The sequence below is a fragment of the Mixophyes fleayi genome, chromosome 3 (genome assembly GCF_038048845.1).
Source record: "Mixophyes fleayi isolate aMixFle1 chromosome 3, aMixFle1.hap1, whole genome shotgun sequence".
Taxonomy (NCBI): Eukaryota; Metazoa; Chordata; class Amphibia; order Anura; family Limnodynastidae; genus Mixophyes; species Mixophyes fleayi.
Genome location: NC_134404.1, coordinates 280562307 through 280569719, shown reverse-complemented (window position 1 = coordinate 280569719; position 7413 = coordinate 280562307). Strand labels below are relative to the sequence as shown.

Sequence of the window (7413 nt, the reverse complement as noted above, 5' to 3'; positions counted from 1 at the left end):
TAAATGCACAAAACAGAAAAATACCACAGGACTACTCACACTTCAATCAGATATCGCTCCACCAATCCACCAAACTCCAACTCTCACCAACTCACAGCAAACCACTATCCTCCAAACTCCTCTCACAAAACTCCTCAAACCCCTATCAAAGAAAAAGTGTCAGGCCAGTGGTTTATATAGGGCTTGTGATGTCAAATCTCCTGACTTTTAAAATAGCCAATAGTAACAGGCCAGGAGACAGGTGTAATTTTCAAAAAAACCGCCTTTACACAAAAGCGCCGTCATTTAAAGCAAAAGCGCCATGTTCTATTCAAAGCCGCCGGCGGCTTTGAGCATTACATCCCGCCGTGACATCGCCGGCGGCTTCAAATTGAAGCTGATATGCGCCCATTAGTAAATCCGGCTGTTTGCAATGCAAACCCGCCGGAAAACCGCCGCGATGCATGGCGGCTTGAAGCCGCCATGCATCACGCCTGATAGTAAATCTAGCCCAAAGAGTGCAAAACACTTTCAATAATGTTATTTCCAAAATATCTCACTTAGAAATGAATATTAGGTCTGGATCTCATTTAAAATAACAGACAAACTGAATGGATTGTGAACTAGTTGCTTCTAAGGAACACTCTTACAACTACCCTTGTGGCTGCTTCATGCAATCAGTGTCCAGATCTCATAGTCTCTGCTGTATGCAGCTGTTTGTTAGCTATAGTCACCCTGCCAACATTGAGATTAGAGGAGTCACACATCCAGCCCCAAAGAAGCTTCGCCGCAATGTAAAGATGTTCATATTACATGTTTCAGGGGTTCTAGACTAAAGATTGTGAATTTTGATAATAGTAATAAAATTTCTTGAAGCAAACAACTCAATGAGGGAAGAAATAAATTGTGCAGAGACTATAGCCCAAATTGCTATATCAAGCATGAAAGCTGAAGAAAGAAAAAGGCAAAAGGTTGTCCAAACAACAATATCAATATCACAGATTGTGTGACAAGTTGGGTCTGTCAGGCATAAGTTTCCCCATCATTCAACTTAGGATAAAAAGATGCTTGTGTGAACTGTTTAGTTACATTTTTTTAATTTATTAAACTTATTTGTTACACCATCTGACTGGATAAAAACCAAGATGGATTTAAGTTTACTCACATTATTCTTAAATAAAGCCATGTGGGTTACACCTTTCATCTGAATATCAAATTAGATTACAACAAGATGGATGTACTGTATCCTGACCAAGGCACCACTCTACTCTTGCAAACAGGTAGTCTGGACCATCTAAATCCTCTTCCTCATCACAAAAGTATGGAAAGGCTTTGAGCAGGGAGGTTCTCTTACTTATCCAGGATTATGTCAATAAGCAACTGGTTTGAGCAGTTGTTGCTCTTCCCGGAACTGTGTGAGTCTCTTAGGCAACAGACTAGAAGTGGGAAAACCCATACGGGAATGCTATCTTCTGACTTCCATCTCCAACCCTTAAGGATGTATGTGCCAATAACATCTTGTATGAACTTAGATTACCTTATTGGGTGGGCTTTCAACCATGGGAAAGATTGAGTATTTAAGAAGGCCCTGCACGGTGACCTTGTATTGTTGAATTTTTCTGAGTCTGGTTTTGGAGTCATGCCTCCAAACAAATCTAGACGGTAACCAGATCATAAACCTGTTACCACTAATATAGGTGGCTGATTAGAAAGTTTCTTAAAGCTGATTTGTGAAAACATAGTTGCAAATGATCTATTACAGTGATATATAGTTACACTAGAATGTTACTAAATTAAATTGACTACATTCCTCGCAACTTTGAAATCAGTTCAATTTGTGCAAATCTTAGATAAATTTGTAGATTGCATTCTATGCGATTTCTGTAATAGTGATCAGTTCCTTATTTAACCCTGTAAGTAAATATGGACAATATTTTAAACATTGGAGTGGGAAACACTTTAATAATATACAATATACTATGTGCCGTCAGACTGCAGTTAAATTATTCACTTCATTTTTAACTTATTGGGCACTGCGCTACTATAGACACAGCGACCACCTACTAACTAGTATTCCACAGGAAGCATGCTGTACATTGTTTTGCCTTTTTAAAAAACTGACATCATGAAGAGATATTTTAGGGTTACACAAAAGTTGTTCAATTATTCCTAGTCTAGATTAATCAACGGCACACATCTTAGATCAGCAAACATCCATCATTACTCATTGTAAGTTGCTTAAAACAATTCTTCGCTATCATTATAATCAATAGAAAGAGTTGATACACACAAAAACTGTATAGGAAATAGTACAAATGGCTAAATAGATTCTATATAGATGGACTCTAAATAGATATTGCTACCAAGTGTATATGTGAAATCAAATGTTTTAAATTATCATTTACAGATTACTAATCTTTAACAAAAGTTCTCATAATGGTGACACCTCTATAATCAAAGACAGACAAATTTTTGCATTCTTAATATATATGTCTCATTATATCATTTACTAGGGAATAGGATAAGGACTTTTTCAGAGAATACCACTGGCAGGAAATGTTTAAGCTTTTTCACTCCAGCTTCTCTAGAGTTTTGGAAACACTATTCAAATTCAATACATTACATTATCATATAGAAACCTGAATCTGTTAAGTAGGATGTTCCCAGAATCCTCACAACTCCTTAAGGTGTTGTTTCTCTCCAGTCATCTTGTTCCATATTTGGTGGGAATGCTCAATGATCATTTTTGGCATAATGTTATCATAACTTCTACAGACAATCTGGGCAGTGTGGCGTTGGAATACCCAGGTTTTTAGTTTCTTAACTTCTATAGCCACTATCTCTGAAATATTTCTAAATCAATAAAAATTGTGCAGCTTAGTCTATTCTGCCTACCCGATGGAAAGCCTTGTCCCACCAACCTCAACAAAGTGGTTTAGTATAATTCATTTCTATATAAATATGGAAAACATTTCCTAAACAATGACGGACCTATACATAGAATTCAAGGAATCAGCAATATTAAAATACCTTCATAATACATCAGTTGAATCACACCAGACACCTTGAGTGTATTGCCCTAGGTGACTCAGGTGTGCGGTCCAAGCAGCCTAGCTGGCCTCACTTTACAGTGGATGGCATAGAAGCAAGCAATGTCCTCCAAGCACAGATCAATTACAAGGAAGAAAAATAAAAAGAGAGATCTTATCTCCACTATAAGGTGTTTTAGGCCGGAAACCTTAGCCACGCACCACCATGACACCCCATTCCTACAGGAATAGCTGATCTTTATTTGGGGTTAAATTCACTTTCATTGCTGGCAGGTGTATTCTAATTATGCTTGAACATGATTTTGAATGTGATTTCATAGCTACAGCCTCATTAAGAAAGAGCGTGCATACCTATGCTACCAATATATTGTAGGCTTTTTTACTTTCACTAATTTTTCATTAAATTTGCCTATTTGCTTTTCACTTTAACTTTTTTGATCACATGAAAGGTGGAACAAGGTCCAACATGAATTGCTTTATCTCCTAGGCCAGTGATGGGCAACAGGCAGCCCTGGGACCTCATGCAGCCCTCCAAGCCTTCACCTGCGGCACCCAGCTCCTTCCTGCTTTGTTGTCAGATTGGCTTGTTATAGCTTGTAACACATATTTAAAATGCCTGTTGATATGTTAATACAGATATGTATCTCTTTCCTTGAATAAATGCACTGTTTTTAACTGATTACTAAGATTAAGGATAATGTTGAAGGTTAGAGTGCCACAGATGCAGCCCCTGTAGTGTCTCAGGTTGCCTTTCACTTTCTTAGAGAACCCATATCTTTTTAGGCTACTTCTAAAAGAGAATAGTCCACTGTAATGTAAGTCATTGGATCATTAGATGGCTTTATATAAGTGAAAGTTTAGAAGTGGTGTTATGAAAAAAGTAACAGAATGGCTGGATGGAACCTAACCCAAAAGATTTAGGGGATTTGATACATTTAAATTATGTTTAGCTGTAATTTTACATGCTTTTTAACACGGTTTAGTAAAATACAAATACATATTAAGTAATGCAATAGAAACTGAGATACTGAGAATTACATCCAACATGCAGAATTAGAGTAGTGGTTCTGTGCTGCTCATATCATTATTATCATCATCACTATTATTATTTCGTAATAGTAGTATTTATATTATTAGTGCTGTTACTTCTATTATTATTATTATTATTTTCCCACTCCCCATTGCACCCTGATATCTAGCTCTATCACTTAAGTGGTAAATGTTTACTGTATAACCAAACCCGCCTGAGTCATGAGATAAATGCTGAGAATGTCACTGAATAAAGCTGGGTACACACTACACTGTTTTCATCCAATAATTGGCTCAAACAGCCGACATACGACCGCTCGTTCAAAAGTCGGGTCAGTGTGTGCAGTGACACAATGGTCGAAAGTCTGCCTAAATGGACGATTATCGCCTTATTTGGTTGGTCGTACCGTTTAATATTTATGGTCCAATCTCGTTTCCGCTGTGCAGTGTGTATAAACTTCCGACCGATCCACAACAGTGAGTACGAAATTACAGTCATTGCTCACGACAACATGGCTGTAAAAAGTCGCTAAAGGGACGTCCGCTCTTCCCTTTATCGTCCTAAACAAGGCTAGTGTGTATGCAGTCCATGGACCGAGCGATCGGATCATCGATCTCATGTAAAATCGCTCTGCATAAAAAGTTGGTCGAAATTTCTGTAGTGTGTACCCAGCTTAATGTAGAAGAAATGAACAGGAGAACTCCTGGTTTGTCCAATCTGCTGAGGAAAAGCAAATGACCTTTCCCCGGAAAGGTAAATTAACTTTTATTTTAATTTGTCTCTGTAACTGACTGAGTTACATTGGTTAGCAGACAAAATATAGACCAAAATGCACTGAGGCATATACAAATATCTGTCCCACTATGGCTTTTGAATTGGAGACAAATTTGTTTCTGCCAATCTACTACCATGTGTACCTTGCTTTTGCCCTGGATTAGGTCTGCATAAGTAAATATCCACTTTCATTAGCAATGCTTTTCTCATATATTATTCTCTAAATTTTGTCTTTCGACCTCCAAACCTCCAAATAACATTTGGTGGGATCTAAGTAGGGTCTCCAGCACTGAGATGGGTGCTAACACTTTCAATCAATAATTTATCAGAGCTGTACCTGTATTTGTGAATGCTATTAGAATCCATTTTTTTTACAAAATAAAATTCATTTTTTATAATCTTAGAGGCACTTTAAAGGTAGTTTGGGCATTTTAAATGTAGCAATATAAAAGACCTTGAAAAATGTTGAAGCACTGCTAGTGTTTCTGATTAGAGATTAGCTAAAATGCTTTATTTTTCTTATATCTACTCAAAACTCAATCCCCTATTCAAACCCCACTGACTTATTCTTTATTTACTCACAGCTTATTGAATGCACATACAAATAGAGGCTGTAAGGTAACACAGGCAGGTTTGGGACCAATAAAGCCTGACAATGTTTCATTTTCCTCTGTGTCAGATGTCTTAATGGTTGCCTTCTCATATACCTTTGCATATACCTTCTTATTAATTAATAACTACTTACTATAAGAATACACATTCCATGAAACAATTTTTTTTCCACATGACTACAAACTTTTTGAAATATGTAAGATCAAGCAAAAGGAATAAACATATGTTAAAGAATAATTCCCTAACTGCAAACTCCAAATCAGCAGGTTATGTGATATCTGTAATTGCTCAGGCAGATCAGTCATTGGTGACACCTCAGGTAGAGTAGACACCAAGGCAATATGGTCCTCAGGCCCAGAGGGCAGGGCAATATGGTCCTAAGGTCCGAAGAGCAGGGCAGTTACATCTACGATACCAGAGGCAGTCACCTCCGAGAGCCCAGACTGGGCCATGTCCTCGGGAGCAGAAACAGTACCCTCTCTGAAGCAGCCTGGAGGGCAGCACCCTCTCTGGAGCAGCCTGGAAGGACAGCAGTAAGTGGTGAAGTAACCATGGTTCTGATAGAATCCAAACTTGAATCAACTTTTTTGCTACAACTTGCAAAAATAATCGCTTCTCAGCCTTTTGGCTAAGATTAAGTGTAGTATCTGTTCATATCAGGCCCAACACCAGGTGGTCATAATGCTGATCGTGGCTCATTCTGCCACACGCCAGTCCCGCGGATGGGTACCGGTGTTGTTACCTTCCTCCTGTAAGCGGTAATCAGGGTGTACTAACTTCATTATCGGATCATCATTCACCATCTGTATCTTGTTCCGCGCATGTGCTACCTATTACCCTCTCTTATGACCTCCTATCTGTTCCCATCGGTTCTATCATTTTGGAGCACTATTTAAACCTCCCAGTTTCCCTCTGTCCGTTGCCTGTTCTTCGAGTTCCTCACTCTCAGTAAGTTTCTGGCTTCCTTTGGTCTGACTCACCTGTTGTGGATTTGCACGAACGTCCTAGATCAGCTGAACTCCTCTCTGCTGCTGCCGCTAATAGGACTGCCTGCTGCACCTGTACTCACCTGCTGCTGCTCTGAATCACTATCCATGGATCAGCTAGTTCAAATCCACTGCTGCTTCTATATTTGAGCTGCCGCTGTACCAGTAACTCACCTGTTGCTCTGAATCATCATCTACGAATCAGCTAAGTTCTATTTCATTACTGCCTCTGTTTGAACTGCCGCTGTGTTAATGATTCTCCTGCTATGCTCTGAGTTACCATATACGGATCAGGTAAGTTCTACTTTACCACTTTCTCTGTCTGAACTGTCAGTGTATCAGTGATTCACCTGCTGTGCTCTGAGTTACCATTCTCGGATCAGCTAGTTCTACTCCGTTACTGCTTTTGTTGAACTGTCGGTGTACCAGTAATTCACCTGCAGTCGCTCTGAGTTACCATCTACAGATCAGCTAAGTTCCACTCCATTACTTCCTGTATTGAACTGCCGCTGAACCAGTAATTCATCTGCTGTTGCTCTGAGTTACCACTTGTGGATCAGCTAGTTCTACTTCATCACAACTTCTAGTGGAACTGTTGCTGTACCAGTAATTCACCTGCTGTTGCTCTGAGTTACCACTTGCGGAACAGCTAGTTCTATTTCATCATCACATCTATTGGAACTGTTGCTGTACCAGTAATTCTCCTGCTTTTGCTCTGAGTTACCAACTATGGATCAGCTAGTTCTACCTCATCATCACTTCTATTGGAGCTGTTGCTGTACCAGTAATTCACCTGCTGTTGCTCTGAGTTATCAACTATGGATCAGCTAGTTCTACTCCGCTATTACCCTCATTAAACCGTCACTGTATCAGTATCCATCTACAGTTGTCCTGACGTGTGATCTACGTCTCAGCTATTATATTTTAGTATTGCTCACACTTGTACTATCGCTGAACCAAGGACTCTCCAGCACTTGTTTCT

General features: G+C 39.2%; 1 pseudogene; it reads left to right on the top strand.

Moving 5' to 3' along the window:
- The first annotated feature begins 6053 nt into the window (after positions 1-6053).
- LOC142146870 (U2 spliceosomal RNA) lies at positions 6054-6192 on the top strand (annotated as a pseudogene).
- The last annotated feature ends 1221 nt before the right edge of the window (positions 6193-7413 follow it).